At 39.2% G+C, this 12,935-nt stretch overlaps 1 protein-coding gene across 1 annotated transcript in view; it reads left to right on the top strand.

Annotated features, from left to right (window-relative positions):
* The window catches only part of LOC124595827 (transmembrane 9 superfamily member 3), a 111,263-nt gene that overhangs the window by 61,399 nt on the left and 36,929 nt on the right, over positions 1–12,935 (top strand). The window lies entirely within an intron of this gene.

The raw sequence follows: 12,935 nt of genomic DNA, 5'->3' as shown, positions 1-12,935 counted from the left end.
TAATGAAAGTTATCTATAATTTGTTCATCTCATTAGCAGTCGTATCTTACCATTAATAAAATAGTGTATTCTGAGAGCATTTGTAAAGTGAAATTGTATCTGTCTCTTTCACAGAATACCTTGAAAATGGGATGGGGTGGGGTGGGGGGGGGGGGTGGGGGGTTGTGCTGTATAGTGGCAACACGTGTCTGTGGTGGAGAGGGGGGGGGGGGGGGAATGTTTCATTATCTGTGTGTCTGTGTGCTTATGCTTGTTCCGTTTCTAGAGAAACAGTAAGACCTCGGAAAGCTCGTGTAAATAGTTTTCTGTTTGTTTCTGTTCACTATACTTCAATCAAATATAGATGAGTGGTGGCCTTCCCTTTATTTTACATCTTGCACCATCCAGGAATTATCCTTGTTATATAGTTTTTTTGGTAATTTTATATGCTGTTATGTTACACAACATGCCCTCTGCAGAAAGTTATTTCCTATTAGATTATTTATCATGTTTTGTGATGAGAGACAGTTTTTAAATTGGAAGGGCAGCATTGTAACTAAATCACTAGAATTTTTGGGGAGGTCTTTGAATTTGTTTCAGAAAAAAGGAGCTAACATCTTTAAAACTGATGCTGTTTGTTAGCGCCTATCCAAGCCTATTTCAACCCATTTCATTTATTTAATTTTGTCTGTCACAGTGATTTTGTTCTTGTAGACAACTACTACAGTTCCTCAAGCAACGGAGCCCAGTATACAAGCCTGAAAAATTGCAGGGCAGTCATTAATCTATTTCAGAGTGTAACGTGTCTGTTCATATAATGAAAGCACAATATGGTGATATTATGAAATGCAGTTAGATGAATTTGAATGCTGGCTCAGGGACTTGATTTGGATCTTGATTCAGTTCTAGTTAATAAACTCATGAAACTATTACAGAACATGTACAGAACTTTTCACCATGTCCCAGGAAGAATGGAAGAAAGTATATAAACAGGGTGATTCATGAAGATGCGCAAATATTTTAATGTGCTATTCTACTAGTAAAACTAAAGAAAAAGTAAACATAGGTCCGCTAATGTTTGGTTACGGAGGTACGGCTAATAAAATATTTTGCCTGAAATTCAGCAACTTCACTAATATCAAGCCATCGCAAGACTGTGCGAGGTTAAAGTAAAACAAGATTTACATTTATTTTGTTGTTATTGGTCTGGTGAATCTAATAAAAAGTGTCCCAGATGTGTATCTGCAGTAGTTTTCCAGAATGCAGTAGTCAAAATTAAGAACAACCCTGTGAAACTTAAACGAGCAACAAAATCTGTTCATACAAGTGCAGCTAAATGCATAGAACTCGGTGGAGACATTTTTAAACATTTATTGTGAATATATTGTGAAATTGTATGTATACTATCAACTTCCTGAACACTGAGCTTTGTTTTTTTTCCAGTTTAACATGAATTCTCTTGTGTTATGGTGTTAATAAAAGCAGATTATCTGACACATTCATACAGTTTCAGTTAACATTATTACCATCATTTTTCCAAAATTAAATTCTCTACAAGTTCTGTTGAAAACTTTGTGCAGTTGTCTAGAATTTAAAAAACATATTGGGTCAAGTAGTTAATAAATTAAAAATTTTACAAAATTACTTCTTTGCTTCTCTGGGTGTTCTGCAAAACTAATACATATACATGTCTGGGACATGTTTTGTTACAGTCACAGATCAATAACAAAAAAAATAGGGAAATCGTGCTTTGCTTTAACTTTGTACAGTTTTGCAATGGCTTGATATCAGCGAAGTTGCTAAATTTCAGGCAAAATCTTTTATTAGCCGTAACTCCGTAACTAAACATTTGCGGACCTATGTTTATATGAACATTTTTCTTTAGTTTTATTTGTAGACTAACATATTAAAATGCTTGCATATATTTGTGAATCACCCTGTTTATCAGCTTCCAGCATCTAGAAAATCGTTGTTAAAGTGTAGATGAGATGACAGTGAAAGAAATATGTTTTTATAGTTAATTGTAGCTGACTGTTGCAACTTTCTTATGAATAGGAAACCTAGATGGATTGAATCTGGAATAAACTTCCCACTTAGAAAATATAATATCAGAGATGGAATCCACTATGCCTTCTTCAATAGAGCAGTTAGACTGGTACAGCACACTGAAATCTGACAAGGAGTGGAATTACAGCTGATAAGTTGGAAATAATAAGCTTTAGCAATTGGAAACAGTGGAGTACAAACCTCTACCCTGTCGTTAGTAAGCATTTTCAGCACTGACATACCTTCATACAAATTAATAATTTTTCATTCATTCATTCTACCCCATTTTCTCCAGAACAAAAATGGACCTTTTCTGTTAAAGTGAATAATTATTCAGTTAGTTCATGAGGCTTTTTCAGTTGGCTGTATTTTAACCTTTATCTAAATTCAAAATGTTTCTCATATTAATTACTCTATTTTTCTTTTGCTCTTGTAACACTATTCTTAACAACAGTTGCTACACTCATGCTGCCTGTGGTTAGAGGTCTGTGTGGATAAGAGATTCTATTTGCATTTCTATGGCTTCTGCAAGTCCATCATCCACATCATAGTGTTTTATATGCATTTGTGAGCATTAAAAATTTTTAACTGCCTTAACCCACTCAGTAAGCCAAAGCTCTGATGATAGGCATGTGCCAGTCCTGAGTTTTTGTCTGCTGAAATGGGATCTCCTAATTTATATTCCGTAGAATAAAAACATAGAGACAAGTCATGACTATATTTAATGCAACTTAGCGTGTCATATTCTTAATAAATTCTGTAGGTTACAACTGTCATAATTACTGAAATGAAATTTGTGAAATTTTCTGTAAAATATTTCCACAGAGTTGGAAAGCTGTATGAAGCTGTGGTACAAGTTACAGTCCCATCTTGCATGCTGTTATTTGATACTCAAAGAGGTCATTTATCAAATGCATGTTAATTCAGTGTAATATTAAAAAATGTTTCCATAGATCTACACTCCAATCAGTCAGAATTGATAGCGTTGGGCCTACTTGGAAACATGTAGGAGTTTTCTGCTGTGAAGCCACATGTTCCACAATTTGAGCCGAACAGTATGGTCCAAAGCTAGTTCTGCCTGCACCAACATTGTACTGTGTCATTATATTCACCACAGCGCCATAGATTGCTGCCTATCCTCAACAACCTGCCCTTTGTCAAAGTCTCGTATGTTGGTGAATTTCCCCATTTGGGGCCCATTCACCACTAGAGTGATTCCCCATTCATGTTCGTGACTGGGTTTGGGTGACGTAAACAACTTCTTGGTACAGGTGATTAATTAATATTCTTCTTATATTATTCTTTGAAATAATTAACACTGAAGTTTTAGTAAACAGTTCAGTTCAAATAGGTGGTCTTGAGTGAATACTAGGATCCAACTGCACATTAAAAGTTTAAACAGAAGTCAGACCATGAAATGAAAAGTCCAGTGGATGGATTATTGTCATAAAACAGTCTGCATGTAGTTTTATGGTAGCTTTTGATAATTGTATAAATGTATTACTGCTATTGAAACAGGAATGACTCCAAAGAAATGCAGCTGCTAGTAAATAGGAAAGGGAATGCAAATGAAAAAGTTCTAGAAAACCAGGAAGAATTAGTTACAGATGATGATAATAAATCTGTTGTTTCCAGGACACTGCACATTCAAGCTAATATAATGGCAGTTAGTCCGAAAATAGTAACAACAACAACAACAACAACAGTTCTTGCTGCTGCTGCTGTTGTTACTGTTGTTACTGTTGTTGGTGCTGTTATCATTGTCTTTATTCTTAATTTTATTGTTGTTGAACAATCATAATATTTACACTAATGAAAACCGTCAGTGTTTCAAAATATAATGTGATTGGATGGATAAAAAATCTACTCACCAAGTGCCAGTAGGAGAACGTTCGTGTGAAAGGTATTCAAGTTTGCAAACTTCAGGAGCCAGTGGGTCCTTCCGGCAAAAGGGTTCAAGGGGAATAAAAGGGATGTTGGAAAAGGACTGATGACATTTAGGAGAAGGGGTAGAGTTTGGAAAAGCTGCTCAGAACCCCGAGTTCCTTCAACTATGTCCACAAAGTTGTTATTGTTGTGGATATCTGCAGATACTCTGGGGATACTGACATTGGCACAGGGTCTTATCTGCAAAATAATTACAAGGGTGGTTTGAAAAGTTCTCGGAATCACCATGAGAGAACAGCACTAGCACAACTAGTTGTTAACAAGATATTCATTGGACTGTTGCCTGTAAACATGTGTCACGTCAGTGCTCTTGGAAGAGGGCTGTGGAGGTGACGTGGCTCTGTTGTTGTTCCCACGTAGTGATTTGCGAAGATAGAAAAAAATAGAGATTCGAGCAGTGATTAAGTACTTCGTAAAGAAAGGTACGAAAGCAAAGGATTTCCAGTATACACTGGGGGACTCTGCTCCTTCATATTCAACTGTTGCCAAGTGGACAAATGAATTTAAATTTGGTCGGGAAAACTTAGATAATAATATGTGCAGTGATCGGCCAAGATGTGTCACTACTCCAGAAATCATTGCAAGAGTGCACAAAATGGTAATGGAGGACCCGCCAATTGAAAGTGCATGAAATTGCTCATGCTTGCCAGATGTCATCTGAAATGGTATATCGCATTTTAATTGAAGAATTAGAAAAGAACAAATTATAAGCAAGATGGGTGCCGCGACTCTTGACATAAAGACAATGTGCGCCCGCACACATGTGCTGTCGCCATGGAAAAATTACATGAACTAAGGTATGAATTGTTGTCACACCCATTTTATTCACCTGATATGGCTCCATCAGACTTCCATCTCTTCCTAAAACTGGATGAAGATTCACTTGAAACGAAGAATTGATAGCCGGAGTTGACAACTATTTTGCAGGCCTGGAGGAAACTCATTTTCGAGACGGAATCAAGGCACTGGAACATCGTTGGACCAAGTGTATTAATCTACAAGGAGATTACAATGAAAAATAAAAAAAAAGTTGCAGTGATGTAAGTACTTTTTTCTATTCCATTCAGAGAACTTTTCAAACCTCCCTCGTATTACTGTGAGTATCTTCAGATATCCTAATCTGCAAGTACTGCTACTTGTGGCATTATTTTCTGTTCCTAATCAGGTGTCCTTATTATTGTCACAGACGAGCCACTTATTTTCATTTGATTTGGTCTGTTCTTACTTCTTATGCACATAGTTTTGAAAATTGTATCCCTAGTGCTCTGCAAGTTGTAAATATTTGTTGAAGGATAGCTTTTAAACCCATGAACAGCACTTTAAATGTTTAATAGCCAAACCAGTATTCAGATACTGGCATCTGATAAAACAGACAGCAAACACTTTTATTATCTACGATAATGATCGAAGCAGACGAAATGAATTAAAATTTGTGCTGTGGCCGGGACTCGAACCCGGGTCTTCTTGCTTGCTAGGCAGTTATGCTAACCATTACACCACCGCAGTATGATGGTCAACATAGGTGCACGAACTACCTGAACTGAGTGCCGTCCCCAGGGAAGCATTTAATTATAAATATCATTAAAAACTCTTTTATGTTCATAGACATGACAATGTCATACACGTAAGAGCAGAAACATGTCTACTTACATTATTTATCTTTATATCAATTACTAAGTCTTGGGTTTTTAGCTAAATATTTTTATGCAAATGCATATTTTAAAAAATTTCTGTAATTACGAAAATTTCTGTTTTTTTTCCAGTTATTAGCACATATTTACTTCTTTTATCAATATGCTTGATCTTTCAGTTTATATCATTTCTGTTTTGTTGTGCTTGAAAGAGGAAGAATATGTGGGCTATTTAATCTTAATGCAAATATTTGTTGCCATTAATACGTAGTGTATGTTATTCTGTTTCTTCATATCAGCATGCTGGTGTGTGTTTACCGCCATTGGTCACAAATGCCATAGAAGCCTGGAATTTCCATATTCGTAGCCATATTGTACTGCGTCTCTCACCTCCCTCCCAACTCATTGACTTGTTAATTTATGGAGCTTTGAAGTGCAAGGCAGTACTGCAATATCAAAAGTAAAAGCAACAAGTTGTTGTCATCTGCAGCTGTGTGTTGTGGAAGTTAAGGATAATTTTAGTCCAGACGTGTGTGTCCTGTTCTGCCAACCATGTGGGAAAGCAGTGAAGGCTGAACAACGATCGCAGGTTACACAACACCTGGAGGGCATGAAACATATCACTGCAGTTTTGTGCCTGATGAAAAAACAATTGCTAATTAGTGATTAGTTCCAGGTTCTTCTATAGGATCTAATACATTTTTGGCTTATTATGAAGGTGACATTGTATTGACCGATAAACCTCTTTCTATCATAAATAATGCAGTGTTAAGTAAGTTTTTCTCCAAATATTCAAATCTTGGCATACCTGAATATCTTCTGAAATGTTACCAACAAACTTGACAAATTTGTTCACTGTGAAAAAAAAGAGATAATTTGCTTTACGTTAGACAAGACTTCAAACTCTGCTGGCAGGAAAGTCGGGAATGTCATTGTTGGAGTATTAAAAAACAGGATGATCCAGAAGAAATGTTTTCTTCTAACAAGCCGAGAATGACTACTGCAAACCCTGCGATGGTTGCAAGATTATTTAATGGAAGAACACAAATTTTGTGGCCAGGTGGTATGAAGTTTGACAACATTTTGCTGTTGATAACAGATGCCGCAGAGTATATGAAGAAGGCAGTGGCTTGTGTTATCATTAGTGAACCTTAAATGATCCATTTTAAATGCACTGCACTTGGTTTACTCATATTGTGAAGAAACTGGAGCAGTATATCCTAAATGGATAATTTAATTTCTAATGGAAAAGAATGTTCATTAAGCTGCCGAGGAGAATTAATTTATTCAGACTGAAAATCCCAATGTACCACTATCACCCACACCTGGGAAAGTTGGCTTGATGCAGTCCAGTATTATATTGAAAATTTTGCTGGTTTTACCTCAGTAATTAATGTACTGGACAAAAAGATGCAACTTCAGTTGGAATCCTTCGGTAAATGTTAAGTGAGACAGTGCTAAAAAATAACTTGGCATAGCAATGTGTTATGCTGTAAGTTTGCTAGACAGACATCATGTGATGTGGAGCACTCATTTTCTCACTATAAGCCAGTGTTTTAAGATAACTGTCAGTTATTTGTGATGGACAACTGCATGATGAATTCAACAAGCAGTGAAGCATACCATAAATTACATTCATTCATGTAAATTAACTGAATCATAATTAAATATTTTTACTCTTTTGCCATATATTTCAAATATTTTAAAAAATAATTTTTTTTAACCTAAAAACCTGAGCCCTACCATTGTGATTCACGTGACTTATAAATTCTTTGTGACGTTAAAGTCAGAGTTCTTCTAGAAAGAAAACAAACATTTGGATACCTAGAACACAATTGTACTCGTGTCTGTGTTAATATGTTAGAACATGAAAAGCATCCTGTGTCACAGTAAATGGGTTGCTGTATATGCTACTATCGTCACTTTTTAGGAAGTGACAGGCCAAAGAGTCTATATTACATGTCTTTCGTTGTTTCTGAGATAATTTTTATATGCATCTATGAAGTGCATTTACGTATGTAAAATACCACATTTGGACAATTAGTATGTATGAGTAGAATATATAAAGAGCCTGAAATTGTAAAATATGTTAAAAATAGAATCAAAAATAGAAATCAACTCATGTTAGGAAGGAGCAAGAAAGTAGAAAAAGATAAGTTCATAACCTTGCAGTATTGAGGTCGCATTTCTGGTATAAGTCATTTGTTTAAAAATAAAAACAAGGTTGTAAATTGGGTTCAGAATGGATAACATTGTAAGATCATGTGTGATACAAAACATAGATAAGGGCCAATCAGGAGTACGTAAAATAACATGCAGTTAATGTGATAAAATTTATGTTGGAGAAAGAGAGAAACTAGTGAACATATTAATATTAGTGAAGCCAGTCCATCATCATTCAGTGCTCATTTAAGAGAATACAAGCATTCTGATTATGACATTGATAAAGACAGCACCATTCTTCGTAAAGCACAAAAAGGTAGATTATTTAACATTCTAGAAGAAATTGAGATATACACTTATGACAAAACATCCTGACAATATACGTAGTGAATAGACTGAGGCACAAAATGAGATGTACATTCAAAACTTTAACAGTGTTTTAATTGATTAATTCAGTTTGGAGTCTCTCCATCTACTGTGTGAAAAATTGTCTAATTAGTCTTGATACATTGGCTGACCATTGAATTGCAGTCCAAACTGACTATCTAGTTACACAATAGACAGGGATTTGCATTAATGCCAACTTGGCCAATGTTATATGTATAATGGCGTTGATATCAATTCTATTTTTGTATTCATTTTACAGTTTTATACTTGGTGTTTATTCTACCCTTACGTACTAATTATCCAAATATGGTATTTTACATGTATGAATGCATGCCATAGATTCATATAAATATGATCCCAGAAATAAAAATGGCCTGTACAGTGGTTTGGGGTGTGTGTGTGTGTGTGTGTGTGTGTGTGTGTGTGTGTGTGTGTGTGTGTGCCCATTAAAAAAAATGCCTTTTGGCTGAAAGTTTGAAATGAACCTCCATTTTATCTACATATAATTTGTCTGAAGCATTTTCTTCATTTTGCCATAAATGGCTCTCATATTAGAGGAATAGAAATGGGTAAAAATCATAATTTATGGCGTTCTACTCAGTGGCCCTTGAATATCCAGTGCCATGTGGGACCATGCTCCTGTGCTGCAGGGGTTTGTAATTGAAAACCCCATTCATGACTTTGCATTCCTCCAGCATATCGAACAGGGGCCTACCTGACGCACCACTGTGGCTGTGTAGCAAACTATGTTGTGTCATAATAGGCAGTATGCTGTGAACAGAGGTCATGCATTGTGCAGACATAGAACAGATGGAAGCTCAAAACATTACAGTACTTGAGCAGTGTTCACTGCGTGCACACCTACCTATCATTTGGAGAACAGACATTACTAGTGGATGATGAATGTTGCAACCACAGAAGGAAAAATTGAAATGATCCTGATTCACGGAGGATGCAGGAGAAATGTTGAGGCTGCTGTTGCCTTATATGTTGAGTGTTTCCCAAAGGAAGCTGTCTCGTTCATTCTTTCACAAGGTTTGAACGCCTTTATGTCTGATGGCAGCATACAGACCGGCAAAAGGAAATGAAGTAAACGTGTTACAGGAGAAGCTCATGGAATAGCTGTACTTCCGGCAATGCACAACAACCCACCGATACGCACCCGGCAATTACACTGTGATTTCAATTTGTTCATAGGTCATGTTGTCACAATACTGCAAGTATCATCCATATGCAACATGTCACAGCATCAAGAACTTCATGGTGCCGATTTCCATTACTGGGTAGTGCTTTGTGAATGAGCATGTCAACAAAGGCAAGCGACCGCCACGTCTTTTGCCAAGGTACTATTTTCTGATGAGGCTACATTCACAAACCATTGTAGCATTAACTGGCATAACATGCTTCACTGGAGTCTAGACAATCCCCAATGGTTGCGGCAAGTTGACATCAACGTACTTGCTTGGAAAACATATGGTGTGGCATTGAGGGAAACAAACTCATTGGTTCATATTTTATCGACGGCACATTGAATGGATACAAATATCGAACATTTCTGTAACAGTAACTACCAGTACTACAGCAGGTTGTTGCCTAGGATGTTCAACAACGTATGTGGTTTCTGAATTATGGTTGCCCAGCGTATTACATAATTGTAGTATGTGACATATTAGATCATGTTTACACTAGTCCGTGGATCGGCAGGTGCATCAGCAAGTGCCAACAGGCCATGAGGACGTGGTCGACCACACCAGTAATACCTGTGTTGACATTCCTGCAAATATGCTTACATTCTGTGTATGGTCATTTGAAAAGTAGATCATTAAGTGTATTGAAGTTGATGGTAATATATTTGAACACTTGCTCTAATTGGAAAAGTAGAATGGCCTTGGCCTCGAGCCACAGCCACAGTGGTGCATAGAGTGGTCCCCTATTTGATATGTCAGAGGAATACAACATTGCAGATGGGGTTTCCAATTGGAAGTTATGAAATACTGACCTGTCCTATCCTTGCAGCATGGAGGTGAGGTCCCATGTATCATTGGATATTCAAGGAGGCATGTCATAAATTACAATTGTGTACCCAGTTCTGTTCCTCTGGTTACATTACCATCTGTGGTAAAATGAAGAAAATGCTCCAGATAAACTGTGTGTAGATTTTGTCATAGAATGGTAATGTGCAACAGGAAAAAGGGGTTACCACTGAAGATTTCAAAATTGCCCCTCTGCCACCCTTGCACTAAATGTGTGGTATCATTGGATGTCCCCCTCCGAGACAAAAAATTGGAATTATAACTTTTTTTACTCCGATGTGTAGTTTTTGAGATATTTCAATGTCTTCAATTAAATTGAACAATCCGTGTAGGTGTGAGCTGTCGGTAGATAGCATGGCAGAGACCATGCTGTGTGTACACTTCCTGCTGGCAGCCTCTAGTGGCCAGCCCGCACCGATACAGTTGGCGGCTGATTTGAATGCACATACATGGCAATCCACACTCGGCACTCACACTCTCATGCACTGGTAGTGGGATACAGCATCTATCTCGCTCATGTGAAGTGGGTGCCCAATCAACAGAGGAGATGCTGGCAGTGGAATGAGAGAGACATCAATCAGATATGGAACAGCAGCAACTGGTACCGATGGAAGAATTGGAACGATGTGGTGGGTGGGCACCGGAGCTTAGGGCTGGAATGTGCTGGGACTCTAGCTGGCCCGTGTGGTGCTCAACGACAGCACCAGTGAGGTGGTGGTCGGAGGAGGAGGAGGGGGGGGGGGGGGGAGTACCACTGCCATCTCTGTGTCATCATCAGCAGTCAGGTCCCAGTTTGGAGGAGATGGGTGGGACCCACTTGCGATGATGGCTTAGGCGATGATGGCTTAGGCGATGATGGCTTAGGCGATGATGGCTTAGGCGATGATGGCTTAGGCGATGATGGCTTAGGCGATGATGGCTTAGGCGATGATGGCTTAGGCGATGATGGCTTAGGCGATGATGGCTTAGGCGATGATGGCTTAGGCGATGATGGGTTAGGCGATGATGACGAAGGGGCCGGAGGAAGCAGACCACCTTGAACAGCAGGCTGGAAAAGTGGACCCAAGCTCAGAGACAGACCAGTGCCTGATGCCATAAAGCTGGACCCCCAGGGTGCTACATGTGAAGGGGGGGGGCAGCCAATGGGATGGGGGTGCATCCACAGAGGGACGACGGGCTTGAGGTGGAGGGCGGCGGGATGGGCTGTGGTGACAGTGGCTGCTCTCGTGAACCGGTAGCTCCTGGTGGTGAGCAGGGATGCAGCTGATCAAAGTGGAATGCCATCAGCCATATGGATGTCACAAAGATTGTGTCCCCAGCAGTGGACAACACTGGCATGTATCCACATGGCCAGGTGACCAAATCCTCACACCCACACCAGTGATTGTGGTGCAGAATGGCTGGCAAACCTGACCATGACGGTGCAACACGGGTCACAGAAGGTGGAGGAACATGTGTGGCTATCAGCCATGAAGTAACTCAGCTTGGCTCCTCACCCACAGGCATGAAGCGATAGGAGCTCAGAAAACGGAGAAGGGCAGAATCCACAACAGAATTTTTAATTTGATTCTTGAATATATGCACTAGGCATTCCGCCTCTCCATTTGATTGAGAGTGTAATGGCAGAGCCGTAACATGATGAATGCCACAATGGGAACAAAACAGTCGAAAGGTGTGATAAGGAACTGGGGTCATTATCGGAAACTAAGGTAGAAGGCAACCTGTCAATAAAAAAAAAACCTCAAAAGCATATGAATGTGATCTCAGTCAATGTCCACACACACGTAAGAATGTAAGGAAACCAAGAAAATGCATCCTCAACCAAGAGCCAATAGGAATTCAAGAAGGGACCCACAAAGTCAACATGAATGTGTTCCAGTGGCTGGTGTGGAGTGGGCCAGCGGGACAGAGACGCCACGCGAACTGCCTCCTGTCGGGCACACTGCTTACAAGACACAACAAAATGGACAATTTCACCATCAATCCCTGGCCAAGAATCATATCTCCTAGCGTACGAAATTCCCCAATGGCGCTGGTGGAGAAGATGTAGAACATCACGCTATAATGCAGTGGGAATGACTACTCTGGGGGAGAGGTCTTCCTTGCAGATCAGCAAAACATCATCAAAAAAGAGGCAACATCGTAAGTAAAAATAGTTGTGCAGGGCATCCGAAGTCTGACCCAATGGTTAATCTGGCCAGCCTTGCTGAACAGACCAAACCCCGTGGCAGAGAGCCATGCAAGCGCCAACGGTAGCTCCTATGCACAAGCTCATAATTGGGAAAGCCTTGACTGCAGCCTATGTTTCAGTATTAAGATGGAAGCAAAGAAATTCTTCCCAATCAAAGTCAAGATTAGGACCCACAGGAAGGTAGGACAAGGAGTATGCATTGACACATTTAGACCCAAGTCAAAAATTGAGTTTGGAATTGTAGCAAGAGAAGAACAGCACCAGTGTTGTAGGTGATGTGCTGCCATGTCAGGCAAAGATGTATGAGGGTTGCCGTGTCAGGCAAAGAAGTATGAGGGTTAAACAAGGAAGCTGAGGGTTTATGGTCAGTAATAAGGTGAAACTCAGAGCCATACAAAAACATGAAATTTCTTGACAGCATAGACTGTGGCAAGAGCTTATTTTTCCACCTGAGAGTAATGCTGCTGGGCCTGAGTGAAAGATTCAGGGGTGAAAGCAACAGGCTGTTTAAAGCCATCAACGTATTGGTGCACTAGGACCATGCCAAGTCCGTACTGT

This window comes from Schistocerca americana, chromosome 2 (genome assembly GCF_021461395.2).
Source record: "Schistocerca americana isolate TAMUIC-IGC-003095 chromosome 2, iqSchAmer2.1, whole genome shotgun sequence".
NCBI lineage: Eukaryota > Metazoa > Arthropoda > Insecta > Orthoptera > Acrididae > Schistocerca > Schistocerca americana.
Note: the sequence above shows the minus strand (reverse complement) of the source record. Positions and strands in the feature narration are given on the sequence as shown.